Here is a 16927-nt window from a genome sequence, read left to right as displayed (position 1 = left end):
CTATGCTTGCAGTGAGAAGACATTTAATTTATGCCTATTTAAAATAGCCAAGTGTCAAGTTCAGCTTCCATTTATACAGGATACACCAATAAAACTTAGGATAGTGAATAGTTCAAGTACTACATTTCCAACATGTCTTGCCTTTTGCTTTTTGATTAGTCGGCACTGGGGCTCTTCTGCCTGTAGTTCTTCAAAATATTTTGAAAGAGACTAGGATTACCCTAAATATAATCTTCAAACAATATGGAGCCCTTCTGAAAGAGCTGTCTAGATACTTTAATAACTTTTAGAGAAGGGAATAAAGGCAAAACTTGCAGTAACTGAGTTTCTTTCAAAAGAAGAAAAATAATGTTGAATCTGGCATGTAAGCTAAAATGTTTGTAAATAATGTCAAAAATAGCAAAGATTGTCAATACATGTTTTGGTAAGAAAAACAACAACAACACTATAATGGCAAGATTAACTGTTTGTGTGTAATATATGTTATAGTAATTAAATAGCAGAACTCACCAATAATGGAAAAAATCCCACAACATAGGAAGCATCCAAAGAAGATCAATCAAAATGTAAAGTAAGTTTACTAGCTTTAGAATACATCAACTCACCTTAATTATAAAAGTATTTCATTTTTAAAACTACAATGTTTTAATGTACTTCTAATAACAACCCAATCTAAGGAGCCATGGAGGCTTGTGAAAAAGACCTAGTCACTAAGATGCTGTGTTTCTAGTGTAGGGGTGAGTTAATACTTCTGTAAGAAGAAACTGAATCACCTCAGCATCAACAAACAGCCTTTTTCTTTTACACAGAAACTCATAATTTGATGACATTATTTCTCTTCACTAGCTCAAAATTAGGCAGGAAAGGAACTACATCAGACCCAAAAACACAATGATTTGGCAAGCCACAGTCACTCATCTCATGGATTTGTGATAATCTGCTGAAAATTTGCTTGACTCTAGTACTCCATTTTTTCACATCTGTAGGGGAGTTTGATACAACCATTTTTCATTATCGACTTTAAGCTGCATACAGGCAAAGATATCACAAACTGCTGGGGGCCTGTAAAGGGCTGGGGGAAAGTTGTGTTCCTCTTGTAGGGGCCAATTAAATAATACTTCCTTCAAAGTAGCCCTTTCTTTTCTCCTGAGGATAACTGGCTAAGATTTCCTATCTTCTTTCCTGGCAAGGGCCAGTCAGCTGTGTTAAAGGGATACCAGGAAATGGCCAAGAGGCTCATAAGCTTTTGTTTGCCAGCTCTGTCCTAGGTAAGAGGCACTTCCTTAGGATATCCCTCTTTGCATGAGGGGGTAATGAGCCACTCTAACAAGGGACTGTTGTTTATGACTTAGAAGGAATCAGCAATTCTAGAAGCCATTGCCTTTGGTGCCTTAGCTTGTTCTGCTGCCTCTTTTCTGAATGGACAGGGCCACATATTCAGGGAATCTTTATGTTTCTCAGGTTTAGGTTTTAATTCCACAGGCATAGAATTTTTATCCTTTCCTTCTTTATTCAGAAGCCATTTACACAAAGATTCTTTTGCAAAATTTTCATCACACATTCATGCTGCGAAGCATATACGGGGCTCATTGGCTTTGCAGACCTCCTCTACTTTATATGTGTCTTCATGATTCTGGACAAGCCAATCCTCAGTAATCACACTGGGAATGGACAAGGGTTTCTTGGCCTTCTTCACTTCAGATTGCCCAGATTTTCAGTCTCCACACCTTTGGGCTTGTTAAACTGACAATTGGTACTGGTAGCAGGCTTGACAAGCCAATCATTCATACTATAGGACTCCTGGGAACACATGGAATAAGAGCTTAAACTTCTCACTGGTTTCACAACCGCCATTCACAGGCTTCTCAAATTTATGGGATTCCAGGGGAGTCACCAGACAATCAGAAATCTCCATCTCATCTTGATCAAGCCCTAGATCTCCAACCTTTTCAATTTCACTGGAGTAAGAACTGGTAGTAGAATACCTGTTACACTTTTGGTAACTTGGTTTTTCAGAAACTTCTTGTTTCTGACTCTCATAGAGCCACTTTTCCAAGCACTTTAGGTAGCCCCAGACATTGAAGAAATCACAAACTCTGGCAGAAGTCTGATTATTATCCGAGGTCTGCTTTTGGATGAGCCAGTTCTGGAGATTGGTGCTGGGTATGTAAGAAACCTGGCAAAAATTGGCAGGTTTGCTTCCAAGGAGCCATTCACTGAGAGGGACAGCTGTGGTGCTGGATGCTGACCTCTGCTCTGGCAATTGGGTATAGCCTCTTAGGCCTGACATTTGATGAATTAGCATGAGCCATAAGGTGCTCAAGCATTTGAGTGGTCTTGAGAGACACAAATGTGGCGATGGCCTGACACAGGGCAGTTACATCAGCTTAAAAAAGTAGGACTGTTGAATCTTTAGGTTTGAGGGTCAAACCGCCCAGTCTTTCCAGGCCCATGGAGACTTGATTGGCCAGCTCTTTGTTTTGGGTGCAATCCAGTTGATGAATAAGACAATTAAAAAGGCCCAGTAACCAGTAGAGCTGTTGGGACTGCTGCTGAAGTGTCTCCTCTTTAAGCTAATAGGTGAGAACTACTTGTACATACAACCACATCTTGTGGCTTTGAAAGCATTCCAGGTGATGATGTATGCAGCAGTGAATCTGGGCGTTGACCTCTGGCAAGTTATCTTTAATTTGCTCTTCGTCCCAGAGAACTCCACCAATAGCAAGCTCTAAGTCCCTCTGTGCATCACAACACCTCAAAAGGGGTTCTCTATTACTGGAGCAGCCACTCTGGTCCTATGAAGCACTCATTCTTCTCCCCATTCCATCTAATGCCAAGTAAGGCATTTCTAGTTCAAAAGTGACTTCCCAGGTTCCCCAACACTTTCTAGAGCAAGTCACCCTAAGAAGCCTGGGTCCCATCCTGCGTGGAAGTCACAGTTGCCTGTTTACTCTCCACTTCAGAGTGGGCAAAAGCACCATTCAGTATGCATGGATACAGCCCTGGCTGCTGGGCCCATCCCTGGCTCAGCAAGGGAAGTCCACCTCAAGGACTCCTGTTGTGGCCCTGGGCTGCCAGATGTAACTTGCAGGCCAGGTCCCTGCCATGCGAGCTTCCTGGAAAGCAGGAGGCTGCTTTATCTAGGACTGGAGTGAGAAAGGTCCCTGAGCCTGCAGGCTGTGCCCCACCCCTCCTGAACATCTGGTAGTGGCCAATAGGCAGCATTGACATACTTTTATATTTCTCTTTTGATTTCTTATTTGATCCATTGGTTCTTCAGAAGTGTCATTTAGTTTCCACATATATGTATATTTTCCACCTTTCCTCTTGTTGATTTCTAGTATTATATCATTGTTAGTATGAGTTCCTTCTTCTTGAATTTGCTAAGACTTGTTTTGTGTTCTATCACATGATCTATCCTAGAGAGTGTTCCATGTGCACATGAGAAGAGTGTGTATTTTGATGCTGTTCTATGGAATAGTCTATATATGTCTAAGTCCATTTGTTCTAAATTATGGTTCAATTCCAACATTTCTTTGTTGATTTTCTGAGTGGATGATCTATCAATTGTTGATATGAAGTCCCCTATTATTGTATGGTTGTTTATTTCTCCCTTTAGATCTATTAGTGTTTGCCTAACATATTTAGGTGTTCTGATGTTGGGTGCATATATATTTATGATTGTTATGTCATATGGATATATTGTCCCTTTATTATTATATAATTACCTTGTCTATTGTAACTATATTTTGCTTAAAGTCCATTTTGTTTGATATAAGAATCAGTATGTGCATTTTCTTTTCATTTACATTTGCATGGAATATGTTATTTTATTACAGTAAGTCACCTATATATGAGCCTTCAAGTTGTGTACTTTCAAAAGTGTGAATGTGAGTTCACATGTCCAATCACATAAGTTAGTTCACATGTCTGACATACATTGTCATGTGTGTGCATCCTCTAAAAGTGGTTGTGCTTTCATGTACTTTAGTGTACAGTACTATATACAGTACAGTAGTACAGTATCCTTATTTCAAGCCCAAGATGTCTGAAAGCAAGAGTAAAAGCAGCTGTGATGTAGCTGGTACTGCTAAGAAATGCCGAGTGATAATGATGGGAAAAAAGTGAAAATAATTGAGAGAGTGGAGCAAAGCAAAATGATGGTTGATGTCACTTGTTCTTACAACATGAATCGTTCAATCATTGGCATGATTCTAAAGAACAAGGACAAGATCATGAAACATGTGAAGTCTGCTCTGCCAATGATGTCAACAATAATATTAAAGAAGCATGGAAAATTGATGGAGGATATGGAGAAGCTTCTCAGTGTATGAATGCAGGACCAGCATCAGCACTGAATCCTGCTCACCTTAATGCTGATTGAAGAGAAAGCTAAAAGTCTTTTTGAAAACTTGAAGAAGAAACACAGCAAAGAATCAGAGGGTGCGTTTTTTAATGACTTCCATGGCTAGTTTCATTGGTTCAAGTCTAGAGCCAACCTTCACAATATAAAAGTAAGTGGCTAGGCAGTGAATGTAGCTATGGTAGCTGCTCAGGAACTTCCTGAAATGATTCAAGAAATTATTGATGTAGGCACATATTTACCTGAGCAGGCTTTTTTTTTTTTTTTTTTTTTATTAAGCTCTATATTGGAATATAACTGATTTACACTGTTGTGTCAGTTTTTGAGGAACATTGAAGTGAATCAGATATATTTATACATATATACCCATATCCCCCCTCTCCCGTGACTCCCTCCCACACTCTTTATCCTGGACCTCTAAGTCATCACCCATTATTGAGTTTATCTCCCTAAGTTATTCACCAACTTCCCACTAGCTATTTTACATATGGTAGTGTATGTATATCAATGCTACTCTCTCACTTCATCCCAGGTTCACCTTTAACCCCCCCCCACCCTGTGTCCTCAAGTCCGTTCTCTACATCTGCATCTTTATTCTTGCTCTATCACTGGGTTAATCAGAACCTTTTTTTTTTAAGATTCTATATATATGACTTAGCATATGGTATCTATTTTTTTCTTTCAGGCTTACTTCAGTCTGTATGACAGACTCAAGGTCTATCCACCTCATTACAAATAACTCAATTTCATTCCTTTTTAATGGCTGAGTAATATTCCATTGTCTATATGTGCCATATCTTCTTTATCCATTCATCTGCTGATGGGCATTTAGGTTGCTTCCATGCCCTGGCTATTGTAAATAGTGCTGCAACAAATATTGTGGTACATGTTTCTTTTTGAATTATGGCTTTTTATGGGTATATGCCCAGTAGTGGGATTGCTGGGTCATATGGTAGTTCCATTTTTTGTTTTCTAAGGAACTTCCAAACTGTTTTCCATAGTGGCTATACCAACTTACATTCCCACCAACAGTGCACAAGGGTTCCCTTTTCTCCTCACCCTCTCCAACATTTATTGTTTCTAGATTTTCGATAACAGCCATTCTGACTGGTGTGAGGTGATACCTTATTGTGGCTTTGACTTGCATTTCTCTAATGATTAGTGGTGTTGAGCATCTTTTCATGCGTTTGTTAGCCATCTGCATGTCTTCTTTGGAGAAATGTCTATTTAGGTCTTCCAACCATTTGTGGATTGGGTTATTTGCTTTTTTAGTATTAAGCTGCATGAGTTGCTTGTATATTTTGGAGATTAATTCTTTGTCCATTGCTTCATTGGCAAACATTTTCTCCCCTTCTGAGGGCTGCCTTCTTTTCTTGTTTAAGGTTTCTTTTGCTGTGCAAAAGCTTTTATGTTTCATTAGGTCCCAGTTGTTTAGTTTTGATTTTCTTTCCATGATTCTAGGAGGTGGGTCAAAAAGGATCTTGCTCTGATGTATGTCCTAGAGTGTTCTGCCTATGTTTTCCTCTAAATTTTTAGAGTGTCTGGCCTTAGATTTAGGTCTTTAATCCATTTTGAGTTGATTTTGTATATGATGTTGGGAAGTGTTCCAATTTCATTCTTTTACAGGTAGCTGTTCAATTTTCCCAGCCTCACTTATTAAAGAGGCTGTCTTTTTTCCATTGTATTTTCTTGCCTCCTTTGTCAAAGATAAGGTGCCCATATGTGCATGGGTTTATCTCTGAGCTCTCTATTGTGTTCCATTGATTTATATTTCTATTTTGGTGCCAGTACCATACTGTCTTGATCACTGTAGACTTGTAGTATAGTTTGAAGTCAGGAAGCCTGATTCCACCAACTCTGACTTTCCTTCTCAATATTGTTTTGGCTATTCGGGGTTTTTTGCATTTCCATACAAATTGTAAGATTTTTTTTTCTAGTTCTGCTAAAAATGCCATTGGAAATTTGATAGGGATTGTGTTGAATCTGTAGATTACTTTAGGTAGCATAGTCATTTTCACAATGTTGATTCTTCCAATCCAAGTTTATGGTATGTCTCTCCATCTGTTTGTATCATCTTTGATTACTTTCATAAATGCCTTATAGTTTTCTGTACACATGTCTTTGCCTCCTTAGGCAGGTTTATTCCTAGGTATTTTATTCTTTTTGTTGCCATGGTAAATGGGAGTGTTTCCTTAATTTCCCTTTCTGCTCTTTTGTTGTTAGTGTATAGGAATGCAAGTGATTTCTGTGCATTATTTTTGTATCCTGAAACTTTACTAAATTCATCAATAACTGCTAGCAGTTTTCTGGTAGAATATTTAGGGTTTCCTATGTATAATATCATGTCATCTCCAAAGAATGACAGTTTTACTTCTTTTCTAACTTGGATTCCTTTTATTTCATTTTCTTCTCTGATTGCTGTGGCTAAAACTTCCAAAACTATGTTGAATAATAATGGTGAGAGTGGGCATCCTTCTCTTGTTCCTGTTCTTAGGAGGGAATGCTTTCAATTTTCCACCATTGAGAATGATGTTGGCTGTTGGTTTGTCATATATGGCTTTTATTATGTTGAGGTAATCTCCTTCTATGCCCATTTTCTGCAGAGTTTTTATCATAAGTCAATGTGGAATTTTGTCAAAAGCTTTGTTTGCATCTATTGAGATGACCCTATGGTTTTTATCCTTCAATTTATTAATATGGTGTATCACATTGATTGATTTGTATATATTGATGAATCCTCACATTCCAGGGATAAACCCCACTTGATCATGGTGTATGATCTTTTTAATGTGCTGTTGGATTCTGTTTGCTAGTGTTTTGTTGAGGATTTTTGCATTTATATTCATCAGTGATATCGGTCTGTAATTTTCTTTTTTTGTGACATCTTTGCCTGGTTTTGGTTTCAGAGTGATGGTGGCCTTGTAGAATGAGTTTGCAAGTGCTCCTTCTTCTGCTATACTTTGGAAGAGTTTGAGAAGGATAGGTGTTTGTTCCTCTCTAAATGTTTGATACAATTCACCTGTGAAGCCATCTGGCCCTGGGCCTTTGTTGGAAGATTTCTAATTATGGTCTCAATTTCAGTGCTTGTGATTGGTCTGTTCATATTTTCTATTTCTCCCTGGTTCAGTCTTGGAAGTTTGTACTTTTCTAAGAAGTGATCCATTTCTTCCAGGTTATCCAATTTATTGGCATATAGTTGCTTATAGTAGTCTCTCATGATCTTTTGTATTTCTGCAGTGTCAGTTGTTACTTCTCCTTTTTCTTTTCTAATGCTATTGATTTGTGTCTTCTCCCTTTTTTCCCTGATGAGTCTGGCTAATGGTTTATCAATTTTGTTTATCTTCTCAAAGTACCAGCTTTTAGTTTTATTGATCTTTGCTATTGTTTCCTGTATTTCTTTTTCTGTTATGTACAATCTGATCTTTATGATTTCTTTCCTTCTGCTCATTTTGGGTTTTTTTTTGTTCTACTTTCTCTAATTGTTTTAGGTGTAAGGTTAGGTTGTTCATTTGAGATTTCTGTTGTTTCTTGAGATAGGACTGTATTGCTATAAACTTCCCTCTTGGAACTGCTTTTGCTACATCCCATAGGTTTTGGGTTGTTTTGTTTTCATTGTCATTTTTTTCTAGGTAATTTTGATTTCCTCTTTGATTTCTTCAGTGATTTCTTGTTTGCTTAATAACGTATTGCTGAACCTGCATATGTTCGTATTTTTACAGTTTTTTTTTTTCCTGTAATTGGCTTTGTGGTTGGAGGAGATGCTTGATATGATTTCAATTTTCTTGAATTTACCGAGTCTTGATTAGTGACCCAAGATGTGACCTATCCTGGAGAATGTTCCTTGTGCACTTGAGAAGAAATTGTATTCTGTAGTTTTTGGGTGGAATGTCCTACAAATATGAATTAAGTGAAAATGGTCTAATGTGTCATTTAAAGCTTGTGTTTCCTTATTTATTTTCTTTTTTGGAAGATCTTTGCTTTGGTGTAAGTAGGGTGTTAAAGTCTCCTACTATTATTGTGTTACTATCAATTTCCTCTTTTATGGCTCTTAACATTTGCCTTATATATTAAGATGCTCCTATGTTGAGTGCACAGATATATAAAATTGTTATATCTTCTTCTTGGATGGATCCCTTGATCATTATGTAATGTCCTTCTTTGTCTCTTGTAACAGTCTTTACTTTAAACTCTAATTTGTCTGATATGAGTATTGTTACTCAGGCTTCCTTTTGACTTCCTTTTGCATGGAATATCTTTTTCCATCCCCTTACTTTCAGTCTGTATGTGTCCCTAGATCTGAAGTGGGTTTCTTTTAGACAGCATATATAAGGATCTTGTTTTTGTATTCATTCAGCCAGTCTGTGTCAGAGTATTTAATCCATTTACATTTAAGGTAATTATTGACATGTTTGTTCCTATTGACATTTTCTTAATTGTTTTGGGTTTGTTTCTGTAGGTCTTTTCCTTCTCTTGTTTCCTGATTAGAAAATTTCCTTTAGCAATTGTTGTAAGGCTGGTTTGGGTGGTGCTGAATTCTCTTAACTATTGCTTGTCTGTAAAGCTTTTGGTTTCTCCCTCAAATCTGAATGAGATTCTTGCTGGATAGAGTACTCCTGGCTGTAGGTTTTTCTCTTTCAAGACTTTAAATATATCCCTCCTCTCCTTTCTGACCTGCAGATTTTCTGCAGAAAGATCAGCTGTTACTCTTATGGGCTTTCTCTTATATGTTATTTGTTGATTTTCTCTAGCTGTTTTTAATATTTTTTCTTTGTGTTTAATTTTCATTAATTTAATTAACATGTGCCTTGGTGTGTTTCTCCTTTGGTTTATTCTGTATGGGACTCTCTGTGCTCCTTGGATTTGATTAATTATTTCCATTGCCATGTTGGAGAATTTTCCCACTATTACCTCTTCAAATATTTTCTCATACCCTTTCTTTTTTTCTTCTTCTTCTGGGACACCTATGATTCGAATGTTGATGTGCTTAATATTGTCACTGAGGTGTCTAAAACTATCTTCCATTCTTTTTTCTTTTTCTTACTCTATGGCAGTTATTTACACCATTCTATCTTCCAACTCATGTACTCATTCTTCTGCCTCAGTTATTCTGCTGTTTATACCATATAGATTATTTTTAATTTCAGTTATTGTGTTGTTCGTTACTGTTTGTTTGCTCTTTAGTTCTTCCAGGTCCTTATTAATTGTTTCTTGTATTTTCTCTATTTTGTTTTTGAGATTTTGGATCATTTTTACTATCATTCTTCTGAATTATTTTTCAGGCACTTTTCCTGTTTCCTTTTCATTTATTTGGTCTTGTGGAGTTTCGTCGTGCTCCTTTGCTTGCAAGGTGTTTCTTTGTTTTCTCATTTTGTCTAATTTATATTATTTGCTGTCTCCTTTCCCTATGTTGACTATTAGTAATTCCTGTTGTTTCCATTCTCTGCCCCCTGTATTGGGGTTTGTCCAGTGTCTTGAGTAGGCTTCCTGATGGGAGGGTCTGTTGCCTGCTTTCTGATGTGTGGATCTGAGTCTTTTCCCTCTGATGGACACAGCCATGTCAGGTGGTGTGTTTTAGGGTATCTGTGAGCTTAATATGGCTTTAGGTAATCTGTGTCCTGGTGGGTGGGTGTGTGTTCGTGTCCTGTTTGTAGTTTGGTGTGAGTTATCCAGCACTGGCAGTTTCAGGGAGTTGGGCAAAGCTGGGTCTTAGACTCTTACAGAGGCCTCTGTGAGAATTCTCTGCAGTTAACCTTCCCTGTAGCTGAGGACTCTCTAGTGACGTAGTGTCCTGAAATCAGTTCTCCCACCCCAGAGTCTCCAACTTGACTTCTGGTAGAGGAATTCAGACTCAAGAGGTCACTTGTCCCAGGAATAAAGGGGGTTAAAAAGGCTATCCAGCCCAGGAGTAATTGCAAAGGTTAAGTCAAACGAATACTAAATCACAGAAACACGTATATTCACAAGAAGCATGAAAACCAAACCCAATAGAACATAAAGCAGTAGAACAAACTGACAGAAGAACCCCAGAATGCAATCAGACAATCAAAGAGAAAACCAACAAAAATTCAAACACAAAAACACAAAATCAGGGAAATTGTGAAAACGAGGATCAAATATAACAAAGAACAAGAGAACAACCAGACAGACTGAAGATCTCCAAAACAAAATCAAACAATTATAATTAGGACTAAGATAAAGAGAAAACCTAATAACAAAAATCAAAGCAGCGTGTCATCTGACGAATAAAGCAAGGAAGCTGAGCAGACCAGTAATATTGATTAAAAGTATAATAGGGTAAAATAAACTAAAACGAGATAGAAAACAGAGCAGCAGAAGAGCATAGAATGACTGGAAATATAAAAAGAAAAAGAAGAAATTAGATATGTATAAAAGGTAAAGAAAAGAAGATGGGGAGATAAACTCAGCACTACAAAAAAGCTAGCTAGAAATAGAAATATATAAAAAATCTAAAAGTAAAAATAGAATAAAATATATATTATAAAATGTGAAGATCCCTGAGGACTAAGATCATAGTTAAAAAAAAAAAAACAAAAAACAAAAAACTAGAACTGATCACAGAATGGATCAGATCAATATAATTAATACTAATAGTTCTGTTTCCTTGGGGTCTCAGCTGTAAGTGTCCTTGTATTCACTTTGGGCCTTAGGCCACCTTTGCCTCCCCAAGAGGCCCTCTTCTGCCTCTGGATTGGACTCTAGACCTGCTGTAGGTCCTACAGGGTCTACTTAGGCTCTAATTTGACCCAATTTCTATGTGTACTTGCTCCCACAGTCCACAGCTGCCAGTTTAGACCTTTATCATTTGTGGGAACATTCATTGTTTACTCAGATATTCCAAAGACATAGGGCCTACCTAGATGATCATGGGGATTTAGTCTGCAGCGTGTATATCTGATGGAAAGGTTTTAGAACCTCTTTCTTTGTCCCCCTGTCCCTGGTGTTCAGCTTTGGTTTTGTCCCTGCTTCTGCATGTGGTCTAACTGCCAGAGTCTGGTCTTGAGGCTGCCTTGGAGCTCTTTGGGTCTGCCTCAGTGAGGATTTCCTTTATTCTTCATCTGCACATGCAGGTGTGTGGGGAGAGAGAGGCTTTGATAGTGGTTCCTGTCCCTGCATGTTGCTCAACAGTAGCCCCCTGCTTGGATTGTGGGAGCCCTGGGGTTGATGTGGAATGTGCAGGGATGCTGGTGACACAGGTATAGGAAACCTGGTCTTAGTGTGGTTCTTTACTGGTGCCTGGTGCAAGACACCTGATGCGCATCCCTTGGGGGCTTTTTGTATGACTTTGCAACCAGCAGGGCTTCCTTTATTGTTCATCTGTAGGACTGGTGTGTGGGGAGAGAGAGGGTACAGTAGTGGCTCCTTCCCCTGGGAGTGAGTGAGCAGTAGCACCCTGCTTGGGTCAAGGGAGCCCTGGCAGCAGTGGCAGTGCCTACTGCAGAGGGAAGCCAGCAGTCTCAGGTGTAAGCAGAATGTCTCCAGAGATGGGACACTCTGTGGGCTTCTGGCTCTCAGTTGCAGGGACACCAGGCCAACCCCGTCAGGGGGCTTTTTCTTTCCCTTGTCATTGACTGCTACAGCCAAGCCCAGAGGGGGCCTCCCTTTGTTCATTACAGGTGCTGAGAGAGAGGCTACCACTGTGGCTCCTCCCCTCTACTTGCGAGTCAGCAGTAGCAAGCTGCCACCACAGCCACCCAACTTTTTTCAGTAGGCATTCTCTGCTGCAGAATTCTTCCCTCCTGTCCCCTCAGTCTGTCTCCCCACTGTCAGCAATGTTTCTCACCCTGAACCAGTTCTCCAGTTCTCATGATCCAGCTCCCAGACCCCCTGTACAGCTGTGAACCCATGTCTCAGTCCAGGACATGCAGAGTCAGAGCCATGGTATGGACTCTCTGTGTGTTTCTCGCTCTTTCCCATCTGCCACTTCACCCTTTTTTGACAGTCCCAAATGCCTCCCTTCTGACCCAATGAAATTCCCTGTTGGAGGGGGGGTTTCCACTTCAGATAAGGGAGGTTTCCCTGAATTCGGCAATCTCTCCTCTGTTTCAGCTCCCCCCACCCCAGGGTGTAGGACCTGTCCCTTTTCTTTCTTCTCCTCCTCTTTCTCTTTTTTCTTTTTTCCCTCTGTCCTACCCAGTTATGTTGGGATCTTTGCAGTCCTTCCTGGTGTCCAAGGTCTTCCGCTGGTGTTCAGATGGTTTTCTTTTCAGATAGTTTCTGGGGATTACTGCATCCTTTGATGTATTCCTGATACATCTGTGGAGAGGGATGCATTCCACATCCTTCTACTTCACCGCCATCTTCCTCCCCCTCCCGGAGCAGGCTTTTAATGTGGATGAGACAGGACTGTACTGGAAGAGGAGGTCAGATGTAAGTTACATCAGTAAGGAGGAAATGTTGATGCCAGGCTATAAAGCAGCAAAGGATAGGCTGACTCTGTTGTTTGGTGGCAATGCTTTGGGTGATATGAAGATGAAGCCTCTCTTAGTTAATCATTCAGAGAACCTAAGTGCCCTTAAGAAACATAGCCAAAGGCTCTCTTCCTGTTGTGTGGAAGAGTAACCCCAAAGCCTGGGCTACAGAGTCCATTTTCCAGGACTGGTTTTTCCACCACTTTATCCTGAAGGTAGAGAAATATTTCTTGGAGAAGAACTTCCCATTCAAAATCTTTTTGCTGCTCAGAAATGCTCTGGGCCACCCCCCATTCATGGCCGACTTTCATCCCAACGTCAAAGTAGTGCATCTGCCACCAAATACTACATCACTCATCCAAACTACAGGCCAGAGAGTTATAGCAACTTGCAAGAAACACTATTTATGTCACACCTTTTGTCAGGCAGTAAAGACAAGTGATGAATCAGGAACAACCTTGTGACAATATTGGAAGGACTATGACATATACAAGGCCATAAACGTCATTGAGTTTGCGTGGTGTGAGGGTATGGCTGTCACCCTGAATGGGGTTTGGAGGTATCTTTGCCTGCAGTTTGTTCATGATTTTTGTAGATTTGAGGTGGCACATGAGGAGTCCAAAGAGGTCTTCAGCAACTTAGTGACTCCCAGTGAGAAGCTGGAGCTAGATCTGCAAGAGGACGACTTCGTTGAACTTCTTGTTTTGCAACACAGGGAGCTTGCTGATGAAGACATGATGGATATGGAGTCCCAGGGAAAGGACAAAGAGATACAAGAGGAAGAAGAAGTAACTGAAGAACAAAAGAAATTCACGATGCAGGAAATGGCAAGGGGATTTTCTTTATTTGAGGAGGCACTGTTAGTTTTTGAGGCACATGATCCAGAAGTAGAATGGTACATAAATGTTACAGCAACCATCAGAATGAAATCCAGTACTACCATGTCATCTATGATGAGAAAAGCAGAGCTACTACCCAGACATCACTGGATCATTTTTTTCAAGAGAGTAGATAGAATTGAATCCAGCAAGGAACCAAAACCTGTGCCATAATTGTCAGGCCTGAGTGAAATTGCAGCTTGCCCTCTGTCTCCTATTGCTGGCAATCCTTCAGCTCTACCAACTCCCAACTCCTCTCCCTCCTCCAATCAGTAACTCTTTTGCCTGTTCACTCGATGCCAACCCCTGTATGCCAGCTGTTGTACTGTACTACTGTACTTTTTAAGGTACCATACTGTAAGATTAAAAATGTTTTCTTTACTTTTTGTGTTTGTTTTTTATGAATTATTTGTGGGAAAAGTATTATAAACCTATTACAGTAGAGTACTACATAGCCAATTGTGTTAGTTGGGTACATAAGCTAATTTTGTTGGACTTATGAACAATTTGGACCTACGAATGCACTCTCAGAATGGAACTCATTTGTATATAGGAGATTTATTATACTTCACTTTAAGTCTTTGTATGTCTTTAGAGCTGAAGGGAGTCTCTTGTGGGCAGCATTTAGTTGGGTCCTGTTTTTCTTATCCATCTAGCCATTCTGTGTCTTTTGATTATTAATTCAATCTATTTACATTTACAGTCATTTTTGATATGTCAGGACTTACTACTGCCCACTTATTGTTTGCCTTGTGGGTTTTTAAAATTTTCAATTGTTTACCATCTCTGCCTACCTTTGTCTTTAATTGTACAGTGGTGTAATTAAAAGTGGACTTGAAGGAAACATTAAGCTACAATGCTTAGCAAACTGACATAGGCCACTTATCTCTACAGTAAATTTTACTATTAAATAGCTGGCCACAGCAGCATCAATAGCATTTTTCTTCATATTATGCTAAATTCAGAGCAGTAATGTGTATTAGAAATCAGACACCATATTTTATTTTGTTGTTTTAGAAAATAGCATAATCTTCTGCCTTGTGCCTACCTCAGTGTAAGATTCAGATAAAATAAACTCTCTGCTTGGCTTTTTTATATATTTTATGCTGTTGACCTCTTCTTTACCTCTTCTTTAAAACCTTTACTTAGCTTTTGAGTAATCACTTTTATGACTCACCTACTCTCAGCATTTTTGTAGGTCTTTTTTCTCCATCCACAAGTAAAAGTCGTTTTTCTCTAGGGTACTGTTCTTGACCTTATTCTTTTATCTTCACAATATCAGTGTTTTAACCCACACTCACAGTTTCCACTATAAATTACATACTAATAGACCCCAAATTTATATACAGGCATACCTCAGAAATATCTTGTGCTCAATTCCAGACACCGTAAAGCAAATAGTGCAATAAAGCAAGTAATGTGAATTTTTTTTTGTTTCCCATGCATATAAATGTTGTTTACACAATAATGTAATCTAAGTGTGCGATTAAAAATACTTTATTGCTAAAAAATGCCAACAACCACCTGAGCCTTCAGTGAGTCAAAGTAATAACATCAAAGATCGCTGACCAGAGATCACCAGTACAAATATAATAATAATGGAAAATTTGAAATATTGTGAGAATTACTAAAATGTGACAGAGAAACATGAAGTGAGTAAATGCTGTTGGGAGAATGGTATCAATAGACTTGCTAAATGCAGTTTTGCCACAAAGGCCATGCTGCATTGTAAAAAATGCAGTATCTGTAAAGTGCAATAAAGCAAAACATAATAAAATGAGGTATGCCTGTATCTTGATCAGGTCTCCTGCATGAAGTTAGTTCACAGTCAACTGCCAACCTAACATTTTAATCTAAAAATTCATTAGGCTTTTTAAATTTAAAATATCTAATGCTGAACTCATATTTTTCTTTCAAAACTACTCATCCTCTTAAACTTCTTTTCTTAGTTAATGGGGTTATCACCTATCAAATTACCAAAAGGAATAAAAATTTTGGGAATCATAACCATTGCATTGTAGTTTTTCTTCTCAACTTCACATTTAATTGGTCATAAGAGCTAAAAATCTACTACTCAAGATATATATAGAGACAGATACATAGATACATAGATATAGATATCTCTTCATTGAAACCTCCCCATTGACACTTTTTTACTCCTTCAATTCAAGTTCTCTGTATTTCTTGCCTGGATGATTGCAGTAGGCATCTAATTATTCTGGATCTAAACTCTCTGCAACTTTCCAATACTCTTTAATATTTCCTTCATACTGATTCCAGAGTGATGTACCTAAATTAAAAATCTGATTTATTCTCATGCTTCAGTGAATACAAATTGAACAGAATAAAAATTGAACTTATTTTATCATCGTCATTGCTCCATCCATATCACGGTATTTATAATTCCCCAGAATTCACCATACAGGTTCAAGCCACAATGATTTGTGAATAGTTGCCTCTGTGAGTATTCACCCATACGCTTCTATATGCCTATCTGCCTGCATAATTTTTTAGCCATCCTTCAAAATCTATTCAGCATAACTTCCTTTGTGAAATCTTAACTGCCTTCAGTGAGCCTCTGCTTTCAAGTATACATTTGGCTTGACTTTAAAGAATATTTTGAATTTGCAGATGAAAAAAGACAAATTTTAGAGATACCTTGAATGAAGCATGGTGGAAATTATTTAATACAACACTGTATTAAGACTTAGGAAATCCATTCTTAGTTCTAGGTCTGCCAGAGAATATTGGGGAAAAAAAACTTGTCATTTAATATCTCAGTGACACACTTTTCCTGTCTGAAAAACATTAGTTTTGAATTAGATGGGTCTTGCAATTGTAGCATCATTGATTTTGTAGGTCCTGTTGGAAACGGAGAGTAGGTAACATAAGTTGAATCTGTAGAGAACTAGAAGGATCTGAAACAGTTTCAGCTTGAGTGTTTAGCTGAGTACTGGACAGCACAAGAGAGAGAGAAAACTATGCAATAATATGGAAATAACTACCCAAAAAGATAGAATAGTGATTGGAGTTTACACAGTTCATGGAAGTGTTCATTCTTTCACCAGATAGAGTGGAATTCCTTGGGACATACAAGACAATCTTTAGAAAAATCAAAAGAATGTTGCCTCAGACATGGTGAGAATTAATGATAGACTAAATGCCACTCTAGTCCTTCCTAACAAAGTTAAAATTAAGACCTGAAAATATAACTCTTTCCAAGTAACATAAAAGAATTATTGAATAAAGATGAAGAT

General features: G+C 38.4%; 1 pseudogene; it reads right to left on the bottom strand.

Annotated features, from left to right (window-relative positions):
- Window positions 1-974: 974 nt before the first annotated feature.
- On the bottom strand, window positions 975-2831 carry LOC130842484 (nuclear receptor coactivator 4-like; annotated as a pseudogene).
- Between the last annotated feature and the right edge of the window lie 14096 nt (window positions 2832-16927).

The sequence above is a fragment of the Hippopotamus amphibius genome, chromosome X (assembly GCF_030028045.1).
Source record: "Hippopotamus amphibius kiboko isolate mHipAmp2 chromosome X, mHipAmp2.hap2, whole genome shotgun sequence".
Taxonomy (NCBI): domain Eukaryota; kingdom Metazoa; phylum Chordata; class Mammalia; order Artiodactyla; family Hippopotamidae; genus Hippopotamus; species Hippopotamus amphibius.
This window is presented reverse-complemented; position numbering and strand designations above follow the sequence as displayed.